General features: G+C 42.9%; 1 protein-coding gene across 7 annotated transcripts in view; it reads right to left on the minus strand.

Moving 5' to 3' along the window:
* The window catches only part of DLGAP2 (DLG associated protein 2), a 399,875-nt gene that overhangs the window by 287,478 nt on the left and 86,897 nt on the right, over positions 1–25,500 (minus strand). For 2 of the 7 annotated variants that reach the window (XM_083495507.1, XM_083495506.1), the window contains exon 1: positions 7,641–7,734. The exons of 4 other annotated variants lie outside the window; for them this stretch is intronic. The gene's annotated coding sequence lies outside the window, so the exon portion shown is untranslated. Of the gene's footprint in view, positions 1–7,640; positions 8,116–25,500 lie in introns of those variants that run through there. One more of the 7 variants, XM_083495505.1, reaches the window with a different exon arrangement.

Genomic DNA, 25,500 nt, shown 5'->3' on the forward strand with positions numbered 1-25,500 from the left:
ATGGTTCTTTTAAAAAGCCCAAGAACTATGCATTTCTGGTGACCATTTGCATTAGTTCAAATGCATCTGCAGTTCACTGTGTGTTGTGTCTTCATAAGGACAGCACACTAGAAAAGTAAAAAGCAAAGTACAAACCTATGGCCTGTAGTAGTTAATGTCCGGCTTCCACATGAAGTAAACACAATCTGCTGTTATTTACAGAGGGGAATAGGGTTACCAGATTTTGATTTTGTCTTAATTCTTTTATAAAATAAAAATAAAAAGGGGTAGCTGGGACTAGGAGGCACAGAACCAGAGTCAGGTCAAGAAGCAGTTAGCAAGAGCTTAGCAAACAGCAGAACACATTTTGCAAAACTAAAACTCATTTTGTTTGTTCCTGGGACTGGTGAGCATCGGTAGATTTGAGTCCATGCTCGTTTTGTAGAGTATAGTGAAAGAGGTATCCAGGGAGCTGGGCATAATAGCAATGGCCATAACACTCCCTATCAAGTTGGCTCAGCAGAGCTTGGGGGAGGCGGTATCTACAAAGGACGTTGAGAGCATTTGGGCACTCACATAAGCAAGCACCCTTGCTCAAATGCTTGCAAGCAGGATCGAGGCTTTTCTCAGTTAGGTGAACTGCCATTGCTTCCCTTTGCCTCTCCTTCAAAGCCCAGAAATTTCCTTTTCGGTAACAGAAAGGTGGTGCTGCTCTCAGGCACATAGCATGGCATCTTTGCCCTTGTGATGTCAGCTGTCAATGGGACATTCTGGGGCATATAGTTTCAGAATCATTTCCCAGCAGGAAAGGATGCTCTGCTGGGGGCCTGGGAATTCATGCCTCCACCATCTCCCCCCTGTCCCTAAGGTAGATTTCTGGGCCTTGGGGCAGGGGAGTGGCAATAGGTGGAGATAACTACTTGTGTGCGCCTTTGAGCTTTTGTGGCTTTGTATGCAAACACTCAGAAAGTTCTTGAGTTTTTGAAGCCTTCTATTGGAACCTTCCCAAAGGCTCAATTGCTTTCAAGGTGAGTGGCAGGATTCCTGGGCTGCATCTGATAAAGCACATATGTGCACCTTGCTTACTCTATATGTGAATATCATAGACTTCATGTCTCCAGCTTATAAAAGCATAAGAAGGGTTTGCTGGATCAGATGAAAGGCCTATTTAGTCCAGCATCCTGTTCTCACAGTGGCCAACCAGAATCCTCTAGACAGCCAACATGCAGGACCTGAATAATAATAATAATAATAATAATAATAATAATAATAATAATAATAATAATAATAATAACAACAATAATAATAATACCTCACCCATCTGGCTGGGTTTCCCCAGCAACTCTGTGTGGCTTACAAGACATAAAAAAATTGTAAAACATTAGACATTTAAAATTTCCTGCTACAGGGTTGCCTTCAGATGTCTTCTAAAAGTCAGACAGTTGTTTATTTCCTTGACATCTGATGGGAGGGTGTTCCATGGGGCGGGCGCCACTACCAAGAAGGCCCTCTGCCTTGTTCCCTGAAGCCTCACTTCTTGGAGTGAGGGAACTGCCAGAAGGCCCTCGGCGCTGGATCTCAGTGTCTGGGCTGAACAATAGGGATGGAGATGCTCCTTCAGGTATACTAGGCCGAGGCCATTTAGGGCTTTAAAGGTCAATACCAACACTTTGAATTGTGCTTGTAAACATACTGGGAGCCAGGTCTTGTATGGTCTTGGCGGCCATTCCCAGTCACCAGTCTAGCTGCTGCATTCTGGATTAGTTGTAGTTTCCAGATCACCTTCAAAGGCAGCCCCACGTAGAGCGCACTGCAGTAGTCCAAGCGGGAGATAACTAGAGCATGCACCACTCTGGCGAGACAGTCTGCGGGCAGGTAGGGTCTCAGCCTGAGTACCAGATGGAGCTTGTAGACAGCTGCCCTGGACACAGAACTGACCTGTGCCTCCATGGACAGATCAGCAGCACACTCCCCATTTGTGAATCCCAGCAACTGATAGTAAGAGGCATCTTGCCTCTGACAGTGGAGGCTCGCAGTGGCTTGTGGTCACTAATAACCTTATCCTCCATGAGTTTGCCTTTTCATTTTTAAAGGCATCCAAGTTGGCAGCCATCAATGCCTCTTGTGGCAGCGAATTTCATAGTTTTAACTATGCACTGTGTGAACAAGTATCTCCTTTTGTCTGTCCTAAATCTTCCAGCTTCCAGCTCCTCTGGATGGCCCTGGGTTCTAGTATTTTGAGAGAGAGAGAGGCGGAGAAAAGAGAGATAACCTTACACAGCTCTTATCAGGTTTCCTCTTACTCAGTTTTCTTCCAAACCAAAAAGGCCTGAATGCTGTAATTTCACCTCATAGGGGATTTATTTCAAGCCCTTGATCATCTTGGGCAGGGAGGGGTTGAAGCGACTAGAACTAAACACAGTATTGCAATCATTCCTACAACATAGATTTGCATAACAGCATTATATTATTGGCAGTTTTATTTTTAGTCCCTTTGCCTATAATTCCTATCAAGGAATTCACTTAAAAACAACTACCGCCGTGAGTTGACATCCTCACTGAGTTACCCACCATGATCCTAAGGTCTTGCTCCTAGTCAGTCACTGCCAGTTCAATACCTATTAAAGTTGATGTGAAACTGGGATTTATTTATTTTTTGCTCCAATGCTCATCGCTTTGCGCTTGCTCACACTGAAGCTGCATTTGCCATTTTACAGCTTTTACCCAAGTTTGGAGGAACCATTTTGGAGCTTTGGGTAATTCATTTATTTTATTTTATTTTTGCTTTAATCACCCTGAACAATTGGGTATCATTAGCACATTTAGAGACCTCACTACTCACCTCTAGCTCTGTATCACTTATGAGCAAGTTAAAAAACACAGGTTCCAATACCAATCCTTGGAGGAACTCCACTTCAGACCCCTCTCCCTCTCCTGCAATAATTGCTTAACAAAAGCCAACTAGGAATAATTTGAATATGAATGTTTTAGTATTTTGATGGCCATTCCCAAAATGCTCTGTAACTATCATGCAATTAGAATATTTTTTAAATAATAATAAAAAATTGAACATTAGCTTACCCCCCAATAAATCTAATGTTATATAGGCAGCACAATCATACTGAGGTCAAGGAAGAGAGAGTTGCCACTTTGTAAGCCCTGCTGGCCTCTCACCTGGTGGCTTTTTACATTTCTTCCCCATTTTCCCTTACCACTAAAAAAAAAATTCGCTCCAGAATGCTCCTTTTTCTTCTTACTGCCCACACAGCAACAGCGTTGCAACTTTCCACTGCCCACCCTTTGGGATCTTGCCGTTAGGGATGCTGGAATACAGTGGACTTTCCAATCTGCAGATAGAGGCGGAGATCAGCTGCAGTGATTCTCCCATATTTATTTATTTATTTATTTTATTGGATTTATTTTTTTTAAACCTACCCTTCAACATTACCTGGATGTAAGAAGGCAGCTGTTTGCCACATCAGCGCTGTTTCTGTTCCACTGCAGTTTAGTTTCCATCAAATACTACACTATCTGTTTTGCTCTTTGATATTTAATGCAAGTCACATAACCTGGATATGTATTCATGCAACTTTCATAACTTACATTCATGTTTCCTGCATGTTTAGCAGAAATAGTAACATCTAGGATGGAATCTATACGTAACTGAGAAGGAGGAGGAGGAGGAGAGTTTGGACTTGATATCCCACCTTTCACTCCCCTTAAGGAGCCTCAAAGTGGCTAACAATCGCCTTTCCCTTTCTCCCCCACAACAAACACTCTGTGAGGTGAGTGGGGCTGAGAGACTTCAAAGAAGTGTGACTAGCCCAAGGTCACCCAACAGCTGCATGTGGAGGAGCGAGGAAGCGAACCCGGTTCACCAGATTACGAGTCCACCGCTCTTAACCACTACACCAAGCTGGCTCTCAGGGGTAGCCTAGTGCATTTTGGCACCTGAGATGTTATGCTCTGCTGCTACCTGTCCCCCACAATGGGGGCTCAAACTCTGTAAGGGATGTCTTTGCATCGGCTCTTTTCTTCAGGAAAAGCTGGTACAAAGCCCTGCCACACCGTTGGTGAGGTGGAGTGGGGAAAATCCTTTCTGGATCCTTTCCCTTCAGGAGGAACCAGTGCAAAGCCCCACCACACCACTGGGCAGGAGCCTCAAGCTGCACCTCTTTAATATTTCACACTGGCGAAGTAAATACAGTTTGCTGAAGTCTGCATTTCCATGCACGCTTACTCAAGGCGACTTCACTGGGGCATCAGTGAGACCTCTGATGAGCACGCAAAAGCTTGTGCTGCATGATGCATAGCTACACTCCTCATACGAGGACACAAATCTTCCTACAACTCAGTTTCTGTGAACCAACTTGTACATTCTCAAGCACAAAATGTAAATTACGAAGCAGCTTTGCACTATGCATGGGTATCTCATGCCATTTTACTGTCTCTCTTTCACCAACCATATCCAAGAGAATGCATGGGTGCACGAAGCTGTCGCCTTTAGCTATAATTTTATTAAATGGCGAAGATACAATTACCTAGATGCTTTCAAAATTAACAACTGAGAAATAATAATATTTTTTAAAAATCTATCATACTTCCTTTTAAAAACACGGTTTATCTGTCTGAACCTCTATTTCCTGCAATAAATTTCCCAGTGTTATATTAACTTCTGGGTCACTTGCATTATTTGAATAGGCTATATTATTTCCACTCTGCATCAAGCATAAAATGTTATTTGAGGAAGGAAGCTGCCTTATATATCATGTGAGGAAGGAAGCTGCCTTATATATCATGTGAGTCTATTTGCCTTAGTACTGTCTACACTGACTTGCAGTGACTCTCCAGGGCTGCAGACTTTCCTAGCCCTACCTAGAGAGGCCATGAATTGAGACTGATGCCTTTTGCTGATGCTCTGCTACTGAGCTATGGCCCTTTCCCTTTTTAAAGTGCATATTAAATACCAGCAGCTGTTTTGCCACTGTTGAACAGAAGGCAAAGTACTCCGTTTCCAGCACCATGCTACTAACATGGTTGCTGCCATTAGTAGGTTGCAGAGATGGGAAGAATAGAACAACAGCCTTAAAATATGCAGACACAAGCACGTCTAAGCTCACTGAAGTCAATGGTCTTAAGCACACCTAACCTATATGAGAGCAGGCTACAAAAGAACATGGTTTTGATTGTTCAGTGAAATCTTAACTCTCCCAGTGGCTTCTTCATTCTCAAGATACCAAGAGTAATTATTCTGGCCAGAACCAATTATTATCCCAATTTGTCTCCAGCTTAATCAAACTGGAGTCAAATCTAATTTCACAAGTCCCAATTCATAAACTAATTTTTAAATCTGAAATTTTCACTGAAAATTGTATTTGGTGAAATTGTGAAACATTTAGTATGAAAAAGTATTAAACCTTCAAAGGTATTTTCCTTCAAGTTCTTTCCTGTTCTAAAACAGCCTGAAAATTTATTGATATGTTACCAGTTTTTATTTGTAGATCATTCCAATTAAATAAGCCTATATTGGAACATGAATGAAATAATCAGTGTTTTATAATGGTTTCAAAAAGTGAAATAAAAATGTCTATAGAGTTAGCATTCTTGTATTCTGATGTCTCCTATATTAAGTTTGTACTCCCTGCAATGTTAAATCAACAGCCTTCCTAAAGTGTTTGACTTTAATTGGAATAGACCATTTAATTGTTGGCAGTTGTCTGACAGGGGGAATGTCTGAATTTTTTCTCTGAAATCTAAATTATGCAAATCAGGTTATAGTTAAAATTCAATCAGCCAGAGTACATAAAAAGCTGCATGTCACAATTAGTGCGGAGTAACATGTAAGGAACTAAATGGCTGGCTGAAATTGTACCCTTTGTACCGATGAATTATCTCTAGAAATAAGCTTCAATACACAGGAACAAACTTCCCAGTTTCTTTTATGTTCAGAAATAACTTGTCCAAGTATATTAGGGAGACTTGCTGCATGTATGTTCCTTAAATAAATATTTCAAACCAGTTTTGCTTGGAAAGTAAAAGATGCAATGCCCAACAGCACATGTCAGCTTAATGTACTGATGAGTAAAAGTAATTTCCTTCGCCTTCCAGTACTTCAATAAAGAATACACTGCAAAATGAGGTGCTCGCAGGTGTTAACTGCGCACATATGTAGATGCGCTGCAAACTACTTACAGTCAGCTATTCACAGATTAACCATTTTGCCTGTATTCTTCTGCATGCTAGATGATCTTATCTGATCACTTGTTGCTGAACAAAGAACATACAGGCTGCATCACATGAAGATAAAATAGGATGTTTTTGTGGATTAAAGGTATGGTTACAAAATGCCAGTCCTAGACCTCCCTTAAAACTTAGCATAAACTTATATATTGAAAGGCATGTTAACACCAAAGTGCAAGGGGCAGCCATTCAGTGATTGTGCCATCCTGGAGAAATGAGAGAGGTAAATAAAAAATAAAAAATAAAAATGAATTGGATGGTTTTACAAATACAATAGTAGTTCACCGAGAGTCTACAAGAACTGTTTGACAAGCCTTTATTTATTTGTGTGTCATTGCCTAGACTCACTTACCCTTGAAAATCACATTGCACGGAAAATGCAGGCATCTAAACTGGCCCCACATACAATGTGCATTTCAAGCCTTCCAGGCACCAACAGAGAGTTGTTGCAAAGTTGCCCATTCCAGTAAAGACGATCATAGGTGAACCTTAGTAAAGAGGACCTAGTAACCTACTGTTACAACAGACCCCTTCATTCTACTCCTTCTCAAGCAATTCTTACCCAGCATGAAATCCCCTCTCTCTATAATTCATAAAGTACCAACCTCATCATTATTGGAAATTCTTTTCAAGCCTTCTCTAATGATAGGGCTAGTATATTAAAGAATATATATTTTAAGCAGTGGTATCATATTCGTACAACAGCAACCCACAGCCTTTATTCCCCCACCTCGATTTATCACATTTAATGCAGTTGATAAGAGGTACTACTGAATCATCTTCTGCACCCTGCATTACAAAGAACTGGCTTTTTTTATGGTGGGGCTTTTAATATTACTGCCTTCACTTCAAACGGAGGCTAATGCAGCTGAAGGTCCATAGTTTTGCTGGAAGAATATGGAAAGCAGAAAGGCATATGGCACATGCTTATTGCAAGGAGAAATACGAAACCTAACATGAGCCCTGTCTTAGAAATTACATATTGCAAAGGTTAAACTGGAGGCTGAACTTATCCTCCCCTTCCCATGGCATCACCTGTTAAGTTCAACACTTTCCCTTAATATATGTTCTTTTCCAATCTGTTCCTGCAGCTAAAACATACTGTGCAATGCAGCAAGGGAAAAGGGAAAAAAAAGAAAGCCTGATCATTTTACTTGAAGACAGTACAGCTTCATTGCTTGCATGGAAGAGGCAGGTGGTGGAGGGGGGGCATGGTGCAAAGTACTGGGGGAGGGGGGAAATGAGAAAGAGAAAGAGAGCGAGCCTCTGCTGAAAATGAATGAGCTGACAGACTAATTAAGACAGTACTCCTCACCCCTAACACACAAACACACATCATACTTATGTGCATCACAGCATAGTATAGAATGAAAGTATACACAGAAAGCAAGAGAGTGAGAATTGAGTCATCTCTGACTTACCGTATCCGAGGGTCTTGCTGTACTGCAGGCAGCATCCAGGCAGAGAGCGTGAAGCCTCACACAGATCAGGAAAAATATGCAATCGGTGAATGATTCAAATGCATTGTTTTTAAAAAAGGAAGGCCAGAGACTGAACTATGTATCCAAGGAAGGACCTCGTTAGTCACAGCTTTGACTAGCCTGCTACACAGCTCTGCAAAACAACTATACTGCAGCATTGTGGCAAGCATAGGATTGCAATGCATGTCCCATATATTCAAGCATAACAGAAAACATGGTCTGGAGCTTATTCCATGTGGATAAGGGGCTTTATTGCTCGAGCAGGAAAAGAAGGGCTATTTCTTCCCACCTAATCAAATCACAGGAGGTGGGGGGAATAGAAGATCTGTCTTGATTATTGTACAGCATTATTCTCCAGGATATCAATTACATAAAGCAGGTGCCTCTGCCTCCTGTTTCCCAGATAAATGCCTGTAATCTCATTTCACAAATGATCCCTATGTAGAGAGGAGCCACCTATTGTGATGATATCATTTGCTCTAGTCTCCATAAATGGGCAACTTCCTACTAAACGTCACGGCCACTGACGAAACAAAATCTTTAGAATATCTGAGTGGGCAGAGGTGGTGGATGGGGTCCATCCACTTACAGCTGCAGCTTCTTCTAGTTACTGTGATACCACTACAGATCCCACACCGTTATCAGAAGAGCAGTGCAAGGAGAATGAGCACTGAAAAACTGCCTGAGACAGCTCCCATTGAAAAGAACAGGACAGAAACAAAAGTTGTCCTGCCTAGAGATTGGTAAGAAGGCACCCAAGAGAAACCTGCCCTTTCTGCAGTCATTGGGCATTTCAGGAAGCACTGGGGGCAACATGCAGGCTGAATGAAAGCCGCACAGGAAATGTTATGGACAGTGGCTGTGTTCTTATCAGCAGATGAGCAGGACTCTGTTTCTTGTGCCTTGCCACTGCAACATGTTGACACACAATGCAGCCACCTGCAGAAATATTATGCAGCTGTTGTGTTGCCATTTATTAGTTTTTTTAAAAAAAAATACTCAAAGGTATCAAAGCCATTCACTCAAATCCTCAATCCCACATCACTGCCATTTGGGAGTGATCATTCTGTGATATTATGGCAGCGGACAAAGCTGTATTGTAACTACTGAATAAATGTGGTGTTGTTGTTTTTAAAAAAGGGGGTATCAAAGTCATTTACATTGCAGTTACCAATGGCTTTAAATTCTTATTTCAGCTAGGCCAATATTTCACAGTGCAGTCCATACGATATACAGTGGGCCACACTAGAGTAATTGTGAGAATTTGCTGGCCTGGACATTCCAGAATGTTGTGAGGCTGGCTGAAAAATGCAGGTGAAAGTTCCATATTGGCTGGGTGCTTTTATCACATCTCCAGTACCAAAAGAAATGCAATTTCCAAAGTATTCTGCTTGTGCAAACTAGCTGCCCTTTGTTGTGACAGGTTCCATGCTGCATGAATGCCACCTTTCCATTCTGGCCTTGAAAAATGTGCTTGAAACTGTAAGCATCTCCAATATTTGAAGTGAATCTAGTCCACTACAAAAGAACTGGGTTCAAATTCATGCCACACTGGGTGTTCAGTGCCTGCTTTAGAAACAGAAGTAGGATTGGGGAGGGCAAAACACCCACTTCCCAATCCCTCTACTGTTGAGAATATTTGTCTCCTTTTGTGCCTGTTCTCTGCCATTATCCCCCTCAATTGCTGCTGCTTTGGTACCCAAAGCACTTCTGAGTTTTCAATAAACTTTGCTTCAGCCTTTCTGCTAAATTCAAAAGGCTAGAAAGCTATGTTTATGACTTGAAGCCCAGGTAGCTTCAGTGGCTAGGACTGCCAGGTTTCACTGCTAAGCCAGCCATGGCCGTTCCTGGACTGAGATAGCTTGGCTACAGTTATCCACACTCTGGTCTCTTCCAGGTTGGATTACTGTAATGCATTTTACATGGGGCTGTCCTTGAAAATGGTCAGGAAGTTGCAGCTTCTGCAATATGCAGTGCCCATGCTACTAGCAGGTGCCTTAGGGAACTCTCATATAACACCAGTTCTGGAACAACTGCATTGATGAGCTACTGTTTGCTACAACTTTAGAAGCTGTCACAGAGAATGCCCTCTCCTGGGCCTTCACCTAGTCAAACATCTAAGGCTGGTGGGCATACCAAGATGGACCTCTCTGACAACCATTACACCCAAAAGGATCTGCAGGCCACTTGCTGAAGCTGATGGAAGGCACTTTGTGCCACAACGAAGGACCCAGGTGTCCTCCCAAGCTACATAGACAATCTTTTGGAGGGAGCATAACTCCATCAAGAGCAGGCAACATGCCATCTATCCAAGTCTCAAGAACCATTCACAAACAGGGCCTCAGTCCGGATAACCCCACTCAGCAGTTTCAGGTAAATGTTAAACAGTGTAAGGGGTAATATTGTACCCAGAGGAACCTCACATAAGGAGCCCCTGCACTACTCAGAAAAGCTCTGCTGGACAGAACAATGAGGATGCAATGGAGGCAGCAAAGTAAGCCTTCTTTGCTGCCTCCAGTGCCACTAGGCAGGCTCCATGATGAGCCCTCACCAGTGTTTTATTGCATTTGTTTGGAGTTTTCCTCCACCTATCCTTGAGTTGCTTCCTAGCTTGTTTCCTTGCCCAAAGCTCTGGAGTTTATCAGGGAGCCAAGCAGGCTCCATGAAATGAAAGAGGGTATTCAGGGGCGATCGTGTCAAAGGCCTGAGCCATTTGGCTGCTCCAGAAGTTGGCCCTGACTCTGACAGGAGTGCCAGTTATATCAGCTGGAAAATCCCCCAGAACCTCCATCAGCCTTTAAGGAAAGGCCATCCTGAGTTCTTTTTGATGAGGGGTAGTACCGGTATATAAACAACAACAGCAGCAACAGGAGGAGGTCCCCCACCTCTGTAGATGGGGAAAGGTTCTGAAAGGCTAAATCTTAACAGGAAGTGATCTGACCAGGACAGGGAACTGATATCAGATCACCCTCTTCCTGCCCCATTGAGAAAACAAAGTCCAGAGTGTAGCCTGACACATGTGTTAGTTACATGTTGGGACAGCTCCACGGTCATCATGACAGCCATAAAGCCCTGGGCCACCCCAGAGCCAGTTGCTTTAGCATAGATCTTGAGGTCTGGGAGTCCTCAACACTGCCTTTGAGAGCAGCTCTGTCAGCTCAGGCAGGGAGATGGTGGGTGGTACAGTGGTGCCCCGCAAGACGAATGCATCGCAAGACGAAAAACTCGCTAGACGAAAGGGTTTTTCGGTTTTGTGTTGCTTTGCTAGACGAATTTCCCTATGGGCTTGCTTCGCAAGACGAAAACGTCTTGTGCTTTTTTTTTAAAGCCGCTTGAAGAGGCGCAGTTGCGGCGGACCATGCTTCGCAAGACGAAAAACATCGCAAGACGAAAAGACTTGCGGAACGAATTCTTTTCGTCTTGCGAGGCACCACTGTAAATCAGCAGAATCCCTAATCTGAGCCAATTGTCCAATGCCAGGAAAACACACTAATAATAATAATAATAATAATAATAATAATAATAATAATAATAATATTTATACCCCGCCCTTCCCAGCCAATACCAGGCTCAGGGCAGCTAACACCAAATATAAAACTAGTTGATTGAAATACAGTGGTACCTCTGGTTACATACGCTTCAGGTTACAGACTCCACTAACCCAGAAATAGTGCTTCAGGTTAAGAACTTTGCTTCAGGATGAGAACAGAAATCGGGCTCTGGCAGCGTGGCGGCAGCAGGAGGCCCCACTAGCTAAAGTGGTGCTTCAGGTTAAGAACAGTTTCAGGTTAAGTACGGGCCTCCAGAACGAATTAAGTACTTAACCCAAGGTACCACTGTACAACTTAAAAACAAGATTAAAATACAACATTAAAATGCAGCCTCATTTCAGCAGAAACCCAAAAACTTTTTTGGGGATGAAAACATCAAGTCTTCACCACGGCTAAACTATCCAGACTGGTCCTATGTGGGCCAGAAAAAAAGCCATGGAAGTCCCCAAGTAGGAGTTGCCCCCACCTGGAAAGAGAGCCTGGAGAGAGTGATGGAATCTCTATAGACCACAGGAACTCTGCCTCCCCAACCCTCAAGCCTGCTCTGATGCTGCACCGAGTACCCAGATGGGCACAACTGGGTAAGACCAACTCCACCCTGCTCACCCACCCAAGTCTCCGTGATACAGACCAGATCGGCCTCCTCATCCAAAATCATGGATCATGGATGAGATGGGTCTTACTCAGAGGCAACCTGGTATTCAGCAACAGCAGCCGCAGACTCGAGGGCTGGCTGATAGATGTGTTAATGGCCTGATCTAGCAGGCTCTTATGTTCTTATTTTCATTCTGGATAGCTCAGTTGGTTAGAGCATGGTGCTGATAATGTCATGGTTGCAAGTTTGATCCCTGTATAGGACAACTACATACTCCTACATTCCAGAGGGGTGGATTGGATGTTCCTCAGGGCCCCTTCCAACTCTATAATTCTATAATATGATCTTTATTCATGATTTTTTTGAACTGTTTGCTTTACACAGTAATAATAATAATAATAATAATAATAATAATAATAATAATTTATATTCTGCCCATTTTACTGGGTTTGCCCAGCCACACTGGGCAACTTACAACATACATAAAAACACAACAAAGCATCAAACATTAAAAAACAAAATATCCTATATGAGCATCAAATAAACCAATGAATCAGTAGAAACCAACAACAACAATAACAATATCAATAATAAACAGTTTACAGTTATACCCAAATTAAAATAACTGCCAACCCCAACTAAACATTTAACCAGCGTCAAGCCTACATAAGCAAAGCAGAGGAACCAAAATCAGAACCGCTTAAAACATTATAAAACCTTTTACCCAGTTGCCCCAACCCAAGAGTTGTTCCAGCAATGTCCCTCCGGCCTCCCAGGAAGGGACACAAAGTGGCTTCAAATCAGTGTGAAGTACAAATATGCATTCATGGGAATACAAGGGGAAAATACAAAAATGAAATTAAAACAACAGTGACAATGTAAATTTTAAAAAATGTATTGTGTATTTTGGGTCCATGGACTGCAATAAAGTTGTGTGTGAGAGAGAGAGAATTTAAAAAAATACAGTGTCATGCATTCCAAATCCTAGCATGATAGGATGGTGGATTTTTACTGTGGCCCTTATTGCTAATATAAAAAAATTAAGTGAGTGCTAAGTCAAAGCAAATTTGTTTGATTTCTTTTTTAATACCATGAAGAAATATCATTTTGAGTCACTATTTCCATGAAGGCTAAATATCACACCTGTAGTCCAAGAGCACACATCTCTCCAGTGTTTGGGCAATGTCAATCTGGCTGCAATAAACAAGCAGCCAATTAATTGTTTAGCTTTTATTTTTGATTTCAATATCTAAGTGCTTTTAGCTCGCTTGGACAAAGGGAAGCGAATGCTTCATTAAATGGAAAGCGAGATGATAATCCCAAACAAAGCCACTAAAAGAACAAACTTGACATAACAAAGCTAACAAAAATGTAAGTGCACATGAATATATGAGCATGTTCACAAAATCTTCAGTTCCTTCATCTGCATGGGGTCATCTAGTAAAAGGTCTAGGGAGTGGCTGGATTCATAAATCCAGATTGTCTTTGCCTATGAAATATTGTCTTCCCTATGAAACATTTGCTCATCATTCCTACCTTGGGTTCTAATTAATGACTAGATGTATGAGTCAGGGTTCAAATGGTGGGAGGCTCAGTCTTGTTTTCTGCCATATATCAGGATCAATTCTGTTATCTCCTCCCAAGGTGAAGCAAATGCTGAAAGATGCTTTCCATGTGGACCAAAGCTATTTGCTTTGACTGGCTGGTGGAATCAGCGGCTCCATCAGCTCTAATTCAGCCCTTCCTCAAAATCATCTTGATAGAGACTCAAGGTATTGGAAGCTTTGTTTTAAAAATGTTAATCTGGGGAAGGGTTCCAAATGAGCGGTCACAGTTGCATCCTGGACAGCGTTGGCATGAACCAGTACTTTGCAGACATACCACCTGCACCTAGGTTCAAAAGTACCCTGTTTTCACTTCCTCCAACCTATGCCTGGGTGCTTCCCATATCCCCATCCAGCTCTTCCTAATGGTTCAAAACAAATTGATTTGTGTTCCACAGCTGGGTTAACATATTAATGAGAAGCTGGGAGATGATGTGGGAAGTCCACAAAGTGGACAAAGTGGAAGTCCACAAAGTCCACATTCACTCAATAGCACCCCCCCCCCGGCTGTCTTTGCTTTATTTAATAAAAGGGGGAGGATCTTTATTAAGACTATGTGAGTCCACTGCATGGTGCCCATTAACTAGTGCTAAATTGGATCACGCTATGAATATTTTTGATAATGCCACCAGCTTGTATCAAAATGGGTATGGTACTGGGTTTGCATGTGGACATTTGAAATACAACTATATAGGGACACTGTGCCATATTATCTATGAGCCAATGTTGAGACATTTGCTATAGCTGATTGAGAGGTGTGATCATAGGACTGTAAGAGCCTGGCAGGCATTCACAGGAATATTTAATCTCCCCGTCAATGTGGCAGTCACACCTGACTCTTCCTTCCCTTCCCTTTATCACTTGCAGACATGGTGCTAAGTGTCTAGTCATGGTTGGGAACTGGAATGTGTGACCCAGCTAGGGTCAAAAGTTATGATGGTTGGCCTCCTAACTTGGAGAACGACATTTCCATCAATGATACAGAATTAGCTTGCCCTAATTATTCAGTTCTGTAGTCTTGGGGAGCTCCTGGACTCCAGGCTGGTAGAGTGTCAAGAAGAACATTTTATTTTATTTTGAGCCCATGGGATGATAAGAGTAAATAATACGTCTATGAATGTACATTATGGTTAATGTTTTGCAGTGCAATCCTATGCAAGTTTACCAAGCACTGTTGAGTTCAATTAGAGTATTTGGGTTTGCTGACATGCCTCTCAACTTAAATGTTCTTTGTTTGGAAGCAGTATTACCTAGCCCAAGTGTCTTTGTTTATGTGGCAGCTGGGTTAATCTAATCTAGTTCTGGTTGGATATAGGGTGCATCCATAAATCATGAAACTAGATCTCCAAGTGTATCTTCTAGGCAAACATCTAAGTACACTAATCAGTATGTACTTTAGGTATATACTGAATGAATGGGGGGATGGCCACAGACAAATGGGTTTATGAAAGACTAATATATGCAGTGCTGCATATACTTTGTACAATGTCCCCAGATGCCACATCCTGTCAACCCTGGTTTTAACAGGAGGTCGGACAAAAAGATGTTCAAGGTCCATGATTCTATGATCCACTGACTTCTGTCAGGGTTTTGCTTGTTGGAACAGGACCAGAAACTGGTGCTTTGTTAAAAGTCAGACAGATTGATACTTTTGGCCATTTCCATGCTGAGTTTTGTGCAGTTACTACTAACAACATCCCTCTGGCAGACATGTCTGAGAGCTTTCTAACTGTGCAAAGAAATATAACTTGAGGGAGTCAGGTTCTGTCAAGGTCCCTTGTCAACTTTAGTGGATGCAGAAGCTCTGAATAATAATAAATGATGATGATGATGAAAGATCTGATGTTCTTGAGGATGAATTCTGTACTATATCCTACACAAAATAAACAGGTTTCAATGACTATTTTTATATATGCAGGCTCCACTATTTCTGTTGCTGTATTGCTCCATTGACTCTTAAATGCCCATGTCAGGGCCTTTGCGTATAGAGTTTACTATTATGCACAAGAGCTTCATGAAACCTACATTCTGCTTTTTATACATTCTCCCTGTCGCTGCCAAATCCCACCACCACCAATTCCAGCAAACTGCAAAAACTGGTGTTTTATTCAGAACATAAATACACTTGCTGAGTTGTGAAGTCAACAGAACACAGAACAGCTTGAAACGAAAAAGAAAGCTACTATTCTCATATAAGCAGCAATACTGAACACAAAAGGATGGGGGGGGGATGGGAATGCTCATTTCAATTTCATGCTCCATAAGTACCAGTGGGCAAAAATAAAGGAAGAATTAGTGTTCATAGAAAAGAAAGGGACTGCACTTGATGGTAAAACTCCCCCCCCCCCAACTTTTGCATGACTACTAAAATAAGAATGTGCAAAAATTCCTCTGCAAGGAAAGAATCTTCTGCAGTGGAGCGATTAGCATTTTAAAACTTTTTTACTTCACAGAAAATAATGGAAATTATTTGGACTTCAGTCCTAGCTCTGACAGTGCAATTCCATGCATGTTTGCTCAGAAGTAAGCCTCACTGTGTTTAAAGGGGCTTACTGCTGTGTTACTCATGCCAGGATTGTAGCCCAAATCTTCTAGTTGGTGTCATTCTTAAAAATCATTCAATCACCTGAAAATTCCCTTCCTTCTCAAGGAACTACTTAACACCTAGGGCTCAACACTGCCTATAGGAATGGAATAATTAAATATAAATATTTAAATATAATTATTGAATTTATGTCCCATGCTTCCTCCACAAGGGGCTCAGGACAGCAAACACACCCACAATTTTTAATTTTTTTAAAAAAAGAAAGCATTCTAAAATAGTTAAAGCATTCTACAGTTAAAAGCATCTCATCTAGTAATTTCATGGTTGTGGTTCGAGGTCCTGATCCCCGCATAGTGAAATTAAGACATATGGACAAGTGATGTAAGGTTAATGGGCAATAAAAGGCCACAACTTTATTGATTACAGCAAGTGAAAAGGTATTGGCTTAGGCATTGGATCACGTGACTTGACTCCACCCACTCGGAGAGGGGTGAGTCTGTAAAAGGGGGGTTTATTCACCAGTAGGTGAATATTCACCAGTGAACTGCATCCAAGAGTATTAAAAGAACTGGCAGATGTGATCTCAGAACCACTGGCAGTCATCTTTGAGAATTCCTGGAGAACAGGCAAAGTCCCGGCAGACTGGAGGAGGGCAAACGTTGTCCCTATTTTCAAAAAGGGGGAAAGAGAGGACCCAAATAATTATCGCCCAGTCAGTCTGACATCAATACCAGGGAAGATTCTGGAGCAGATCATTAAGCAAACAGTCTGTGAGCACCTAGAAAGGAATGCTGTGATCACCAATAGTCAGCATGGATTTCTGAAAAATAAGTCATGTCAGACTAACCTGATCTCATTTTTTGACAAAATTACAAGCCTGGTAGATGAAGGGAACGCAGTGGATGTAGCCTACCTTGATTTCAGCAAGGCATTCGGCAAGGTGCCCCATGATATTCTTGTAAAGAAGCTGGTAAAATGCGGTCTTGACTATGCTACCACTCAGTGGATTTGTAACTGGCTGACTGACCGAACCCAAAGGGTGCTCATCAATGGTTCCTCTTCATCCTGGAGAAGAGTGACTAGTGGGGTGCCACAGGGTTCTGTCTTGGGCCCGGTCTTATTCAACATCTTTATCAATGGCTTGGATGATGGACTCAAGGGCATCCTGATCAAATTTGCAGATGACACCAAACTGGGAGGGGTGGCTAACACCCCAGAGGACAGGATCACACTTCAAAACAACCTTGACAGATTAGAGAACTGGGCCAAAACAAACAAGATGAACTTTAACAGGGAGAAATGTAAAGTATTGCACTTGGGCAAAAAAAAAATGAGAGGCACAAATACAAGATGGGTGACACCTGGCTTGAGAGCAGTACATGTGAAAAGGATCTAGGAGTCTTGGTTGACCACAAACTTGACATGAGCCAACAGTGTGACGCGGCAGCTAAAAAAGCCAATGCAATTCTGGGCTGCATCAATAGGAGTATAGCATCTAGATCAAGGGAAGTAATAGTGCCACTGTATTCTGCTCTGGTCAGACCTCACCTGGAGTACTGTGTCCAGTTCTGGGCACCACAATTCAAGAAGGACACTGACAAACTGGAACGTGTCCAGAGGAGGGCAACCAAAATGGTCAAAGGCCTGGAAACGATGCCTTATGAGGAACGGCTAAGGGAGCTGGGCATGTTTAGCCTGGAGAAGAGGAGGTTAAGGGGTGACATGATAGCCATGTTCAAATATATAAAAGGATGTCACATAGAGGAGGGAGAAAGTTTGTTTTCTGCTGTTCCAGAGAAGCGGACACGGAGCAATGGATCCAAACTACAAGAAAGAAGATTCCACCTAAACATTAGGAAGAACTTCCTGACAGTAAGAGCTGTTTGACAGTGGAATTTGCTGCCAAGGAGTGTGGTGGAGTCTCCTTCTTTGGAGGTCTTTAAGCAGAGGCTTGACAACCATATGTCAGGAGTGCTCTGATGGTGTTTCCTGCTTGGCAGGGGGTTGGACTCGATGGCCCTTGTGGTCTATTCCAACTCTATGATTCTATGATTCTAGGTGGAGCCCGTTGATGCTAATCCAACTATAAGCTCTCCCCTGATGTCACCGAGGGTCGTGCCATGGCCACCCGCCACACAGGTATCGGACAGGATCCACGACCGCTGGATTCCTTTAACGGAATACCCCAAAATTGAAGGCATAGGCGATGGCCACACCTAGCCCTTCCACACACCGCAGCATATTCCAATGCCTAACCTACCCACCAATACCACAAAAAGTTGTGACGATTGCTACGAGGTAGGCGAAAAAACCAGAAAGCCTAATGCCAAATGGAAAAATTCCTACCAGGCCCCCCGGCCAACCAGGGCGACCAACCTAAGGTCCATAGCCAAGAGAAAAACTGAAACCCTGAGCTCTAAGGGAGTGGGGGTGGGTGACTCGCACCAGGATGAAGAAAAAGTGAGGCCACGAGGCTGGCACAGCGACTAGTTGAGTCGCTGTCCATGCCCCCTACTAGCCGCCTGGTTGGCTGTCTGCCCGTGGGTGTGGGGCGCCAGCCAGGTGAGTGGATGGCAGCGGGCTAACGCCCCCTGCTTGGGGCTGGGATCGAATCCCGCCCACAACCACTCCCCTCTCGAAAGAGGGGAGTCCTTGCCAGAAACAGTATCCTTCAGCCACCAAATGCCTGGGTAAACAGGAATCTTTTCAAATGGCTCCCCAAAGTTGATAACGTTGGAGACAGACACACCTCGACAGGGAGGGCATCCCCACAGTCAGGTAATTATAAACGAAAGTTTCTACAAAACACAGGCAAATTTGGGTTCACTGTGCTTCATTCCAGTGTCTCAGACATAAGCCCAGATTCACCCCTAATTCACCCTAAACCAGGGGTGAGAAACCTTTAGTATTATTTTTTAGCCCAATGCCAGGGATTGGACTCAAGAGGGCGAGACGGATGAGGAATGGTGGAGATCATCCTCCCCCCTTCTCCTGACGCTGCAGGAGAATAATTCAGCATTGATTTACAGCAGGGGGTTGAGGGGGCTGCGGAAGGTCACAGCTCAGAGACAGACAGACAAAAGTGTTGGGAAGTGTTAGATGAAGGGGGGAATTGCCACAGGGCAGCCAGCTGACACATTGTCACTGGAGAGTATTTCTGATCTCCTTCTCCCAGAACTCAGCATTCATTAAGGGTGCAGGAACAATGGAATCAGAGACATTTGGCCTCAGGCAGCCACTGTAAAGGGAAATGATGTTGCTAGGAAGGAAGGAAGGAAGGAAGGAAGGAAGGAAGGAAGGAAGGAAGGAAGGAAGGAGCCCAGTTTGGAGCAACATCATTGTTCAGGCTTGTTGAGTTTTTTTGTCTCTTGCTATTAAAGTTAAAGGTAAAGGGACCCCTGACCATTAGGTCCAGTCGTGACCGACTCGGGGATTGCGGCGCTCATCTCGCTTTATTGGCCGAGGAAGCCGGCGTACAGCTTCTGGGTCATGTGGCCAGCATGACTAAGCCACTTCTGGCGAACCAGAGCAGTGCACGGAAATGCCGTTTACCTTCCCGCCGGAGCGGCACCTATTTATCTACTTGCACTTTGACGTGCTTTTGAACTGCTAGGTTGGCAGGAGCAGGGACCAAGCAACAGGAGCTCACCCCGTTTTGGGGATTCGAACCGCCAACCTTCTGATTGGCAAGTCCTAGGCTCTGAGGTTTAACCCACAGCGCCACCTGCGTCCCTCTTGCTATTAGAATTGAATAAAACTCATGAAAAAGGACTCTACCTTGTTTTCTCTGCTCTTGCTGCAATCGGGGAAGGAATAGCTTTCCTGAAGCCTTGACAGAGCCTTGACACCCAACAGCTACATTCCCTTATGGGTAACCTTCTAGGTGACACATAGTAGTATCATGAACTGGCAGGACAACGAAGAGGAGGAAAAGGAAGAGGAGGATCCCAGCGAGGGGTATAGCTGGGACTGGGACACACTGGGGTAAGCTGGGGATGGGGGGGAGGTTGGTATAGGAAGCTCTCACGGAGTGATGGGGGATGGCAAAGGGATGGGGGTCAATGCACAGGAACCAGAGCAGTTGGACCCAGAGCCAGAGAGCCCCCTGTCTCCATGAACATGGCAGGCTCTAAGCTGTAGGGAGCAGTGGGCAGGGTGCTCCAGGAAGCAGAGGAAAGCATGGGCCCACTAGCTGGCCAGGTGGGGCTCACTAGCTCTGGGAGGAGAGTGTGATTCCTCAGCTGTGGAGTAGGCTCAGGACAGGTGAGGGTCACTTGGCTCATCAAGCCCAGATGCTGCAATCAGCATGCAAAGTACAAAAGGACAGCAGAGCTGAAGCGCTGTGCCTACTCAACTATCCATGTTGATGGGCCTCAGCTTGGATGCTCCAGGATCTCTGTGGGACTGTGCTTCAGACTGGACTTTGAACTCATGGATTGTTCCCAGACTGGGGATTTGACAGTGGGCAGTGACTTGCTGCTAGGTAGACCAGTGATTCATGACAGTGAGTCCTGAGAGTCAGAGAGAGAGGGCTACATTCAGTTCCCAGTTCTGAGGTTGTGCAACATACAACCTTTTATGTTTATGCACTCTTGCCTTATAGGTCTGCAGAGAGATGAAAAATGCTGAAACATGGTCAGGGTGGCAAACATTTGGATTCTGGTAGAAGGACAGTCTTCATACAGGAAACTAAAGATATCAATGCCCTGCCCAGCCTATGCTAGACTTATTGCCTTATAGAATCAAAGGTTATATGTTGCACAATTAATTGTTAGCAGTGCACATGTCATAGGCAGGAGTAGTTTGAGACACAGCTATTAATTAAGCAACCAAATATTTATTGGTGATTTAACTGAAACCATGGATGGAAATATAACAAGCGATTCAATATTCTGTAAACAAGGAAGTTACCTAAATGTAGGACATTGCTATATCTTCTCCACTTTCCTATGAGGAGCTGCAACTAATTATGCCAGATCAATAAAACAAAGCACTTTCTTTCTTGAACTTCTGCAGATCATGCAAATTGCTCCCAAACTGGACCCTGCAGCAAGGGAAGAAACAAATCCAAGAAGGGAAGTAGACTTTCTTTTGCAATTTTCCCAGTTAGTCTGCTGTCCGTTTGTGTGGCATCTAAGGATAAAGCCATAAATCTGGGCGCACTCACACAAAATCTAAACTCTGGGCATGGGATTAACCCACCATTCAAAATGAAGATGCATCAACCTATTAAATGTCTGGTGAAAACCTCACACTGCTTCATAACTGTTTGCTTTGTTATTTACAACCCCACCGAATAGGCTCACAGAGAGAATAATGCAGTGGACATATCAGCCTCCTAATAAATTCCTAATGGCTATAACAGCAATGAAGTGATATCCTCTCGGATAAATTTGATTGGGCTTTGCCCAGTGAAGGCCAAGACCTATATTAGTGGTCTGAACAATATATAGAGAGAGGGCTGAAGCAATGCATTATTTGTAACCAGAACTGTTCACATGAGTTGGACTAAAGGACGTATGGCTATCTGAAGATTCTTAATGCCATCTTCTGTCTTCCTCAGGGACAACACACAGCACTGCAAAATGTGTCATGCGAATGATGAATGTGCAATCATAGGACTTCGGTCCTACACAATGCACAACGATTTATCAGGTTGGTTTTTTTATTGTTGTTTTTTACAGTTGCAACTGCAAATAACTCATGACTAGATCTAGTAGCTCCAGAGGTTTCAGGCAGATATTCAGTCTGTGAGCTGCTTTCACAAAGCTCTGTCCAAATGAGAAAACTATATGAAGACTGCTTCTTTAGCGGTGGGAGTTCCCTGGCCCATGGTAGGGAAGCTTTTGGCTTATGTTAAACACTATACAATTCACTTCTTCCGTAATCTGGCAAAACCCAATGCTACATGAAAGTACACAGAGTAAAGCAAGCCAAAAAAAATTCTGGACTGCTGTGTATATTTGCTATGTTCATCAGTACAGCATAATAATTATAGCATGTTATGAAACCAAGTATTTAAAGCATATTTCATGTTATTAAACAGCCATCTTATTTGGAAACCTAATGATGAACTTACTCAAGTGAACACTTGAACAGAGTTAGGTCACAAGAGAACCAACTGTCACCAAGCTGTGGCATTCCTTCCCCCACAGGTGTGTCTGGAACCTTTACTATACAACTTTTGCAAATGCTGAAGATCCATCTTCTTGCCGTGGCCTCAGATGTGTGTTTTCGAGACCCACCCTATTCCTGTGACTATAACTTGTTTTAACTGTTTTTACTACTGAATTTTAAATTGCTGTAACACACACCCCCCATTGGACCTGCTGGTAAAGGCAATAAAAATAATAGCAAAATATCTAAAGAGACAAGTTAATTCATCACACGGCCTTGCCTTTTGTTGTCCTAGGAACCAACCAGAACTATATTTAGATGCCCTGTGTGTTATTTCCATGCTTTCTGAAAGCAACCGCCAACTTTTTCCAACTCAAAAGCTGAGAAGGCTGTGATTAATTTGTCCCATTGTTGTTGTCTTGAAATAAAAAATACATAACATGCTAATGAAAACATTTGACAATGAAATGCCCTTTTTAAAGAGGTTGTAACGAATTCCAGGCTCCTCCAGTCATTTTTTTTTTAATTGTGATTATTTATGTTCACAACAATATTGGGGCACAGTCATACATACTACAGCTTTTAATACTGTTTGCACCTGTAAGAAGTTTCAGGGTGGACACACTGCACTGATTGCAATTGGTGCCTGTCATGTAGCTTCCTGTTGAAATCCTAAAACTTTTTATACCAGAAATGTTCAGGTAGGGTTTTTTTTTTTGGGGGGGAGAAAGTAGCCCACATCTGTTGTGCTTTAGTGCAAGAACAACTCTCTGGGCAATGTGGTAACATTGGGGAAGAATAACAGAACAACTAACAAAACAGAAAACATATATAAATCCTGTATATACCCACCACTAATAAACTATTATTGCATCATTGACATATTGCAGAATACACCTGCAAAAAAGCACCACTCCGGAGGGGCATACTGTGTGCATGTTATTATTCTTTGGAGACTTCCCCCCCTAGCAACCTCTTTAAATTACATTCTATATCTGATTTCTATAAATGAAATGGCTTCTGGTCATTCTCTTCTCACAAAGACTACGGGGATTAGTTTTGCAATACAGGGGCTAATGTGAATAGTAAGAACAGCCTGAGCACGACTACCACAACAAAGAGAACATCATGAGAAAGTTCATGTTATAGTCTTACCTTAGCTTAATCCTATGTATAGGTTCTATAATAGAAGCCAGACTCTTCAGATACAGAACACATAGCATATTCACACAAAGGCTATTATGTTATAAATGGCATCCCTTTCAGTGTGGCCTCAGTGTGCTAAGGAGAATCCCTTGCATCCATTGAGAAACTCTCTGTACACAGCTGCAGCCATGCTGGTTCCAGCCTTTGACACCTTTGACTGGGCAATGCTAGTGAATAGGCCAACATTCCTCACAAAGAGGGATTCATTGCCATGCCTATGATTCCAGTGCCTTATGCAAAGGATATTCCTCCAGATAAACTCACAACAGATTTTGTCAAGATTGCCAAACGCTCTTATCGTGGAAGCCAACTCCTGCTTATAGGGAAGTACAGTATGTTGCACACAAGGACTGAAGTGCATTGGCAAAGCTTATATATGCAGAAATCACTATGGTTACAGCCTACACTCACTAAGCTTAAAATGAAACGCTTCAGTTTGAAAAGCATTGCAATTCACCAAATGCCTCAAAATGTTCAAACACAGGCACTAAATTTTAAATGCAAGGTAAGCCCTCTGATTTAAGTCACTTATTTTTGAATTAAGCCGAAAGAGAGAGAAAAGGAAGGGAAAGAGAGAGACCAGCTATCTGTAAATATATTCTAGAAGCCTATTTAAAGCCAAAAGACTGGCATTAGAAAACGTGCCATATAAACACCTCATTAGATGCAAATTTCAGCACTCAAAGGATGAATAGCTCCCAGTTACAGTCAAAGGTAGGATCTGAAATCCAGGAGGGGCGGGGAATCATACTTAACGTCAAACAGGAAACATTCGCTGTTTGTAAGTATGAATGCCAAAAGCTTGCAGCAGTCCTGAAATGCTTTCACACATGTCAATGGGAGCAAAAGATCATAGTCATTGCAAAAACCAACCATCACCTGTAAACATAAAAATGCAAGCTTGGAAGTATTTCCCCCAATATTTTCCATAACCATCAAATATGTCAATTTGGCTATCCAGAGGAGTGCCCAGTGTCAGTTCAATTAGCAAGGCTTTAAATAACCACTTTTAAAAGCCACAATAAAAGATCCAGTCAAATGCTTGTTCCTTTCGCTTCCTCTCATTACCAATATTTTCTCAGCTGTGCTATTTTTTCTTCAGCCCACCAGCATCCTCACTTAATCCTAGCCAGCTCAAGCAACAATATCCACATCCCTTACTCGGTGCCTGAGCCTCTCCTCCTTATCCAAATAGTTATTTTTTAACATTTCTATAAAAGAGTAGGTTCAATGTGGCATCACTAAAATTAAGCATTTTAAAACAGATTTAAATACAAATCTTTTATATTCCTGTTTGTTATTCCCACTCTGCTATTGTGGCTTTCACACACAATTTTCAAAGCATCTTAAGCATCGGGGAAGCTATGGCCCTCCAAATGTTGTTCAACTCTGCCTCCCATTATCCCCAGCAAGCATCCCCAATGGGCAGGGAAGATGGGAGTTGTAGTCCATCTATGAAGAGCCGTAGGTTTGTGTAGTTTATATAAAAAGAAGCAGCACATTACTGGCTCAATTTTAAACAGTGAAAAAGTGAAGCAAAGCACATTGAGATTACTATTGCCTGAGGACTTCAAAGGATGTGAGTTTAGCTAGTAGCAAGCGAGGTAGGATACAGATATACCATTGCAGTGGGAGCTCTGCATGAGCAGAGAATGTAAAATGGCAGGTCTATAGAACCAAAGATGTAGGAGAGCGTCAAATGGACGTGAAAAGTGGAAATATCTAAAATTCAGCTATCAAACTACCCTAAGGCTACTATTAGTACAGTGGTACCTCGTGTTATGTACTTAATCCATTCCGGAGGTCCATTCGTAACAGGAAACCGCTCATAACATGAGGCGCGCTTTCTCTAATGGCGCCTCTTGCTGCTGCCGTGCTGCCGGAGCGCAACTTCTGCTCACATCCCGGGGCAAAGGTCACAACAAGGGGCATCTACTTCTGGGTTAGAGGAACCCGCAGCATTCGTAAGGGGGACAGTCCGTAACACAAGGTACCACTGTAGTAGGAGTGGGGTTGGAATTCCAGTAAGAACTTGGGGTAAGGGTTATTTATGTATCTCATTTGGCCACCCAAAGATGTCTCTTCATAAGCACCTTAGGAGCACATAGGGGCTCCTATGAAACTTTCTGTCAGACATCATGAATGAAGAGGTGCCATCTGTGAGAACCTGCAGTACCATGGA

The sequence above is a fragment of the Podarcis liolepis genome (genome assembly GCF_965112155.1).
Source record: "Podarcis liolepis genome assembly, chromosome: 3".
Taxonomy (NCBI): Eukaryota; Metazoa; Chordata; class Lepidosauria; order Squamata; family Lacertidae; genus Podarcis; species Podarcis liolepis.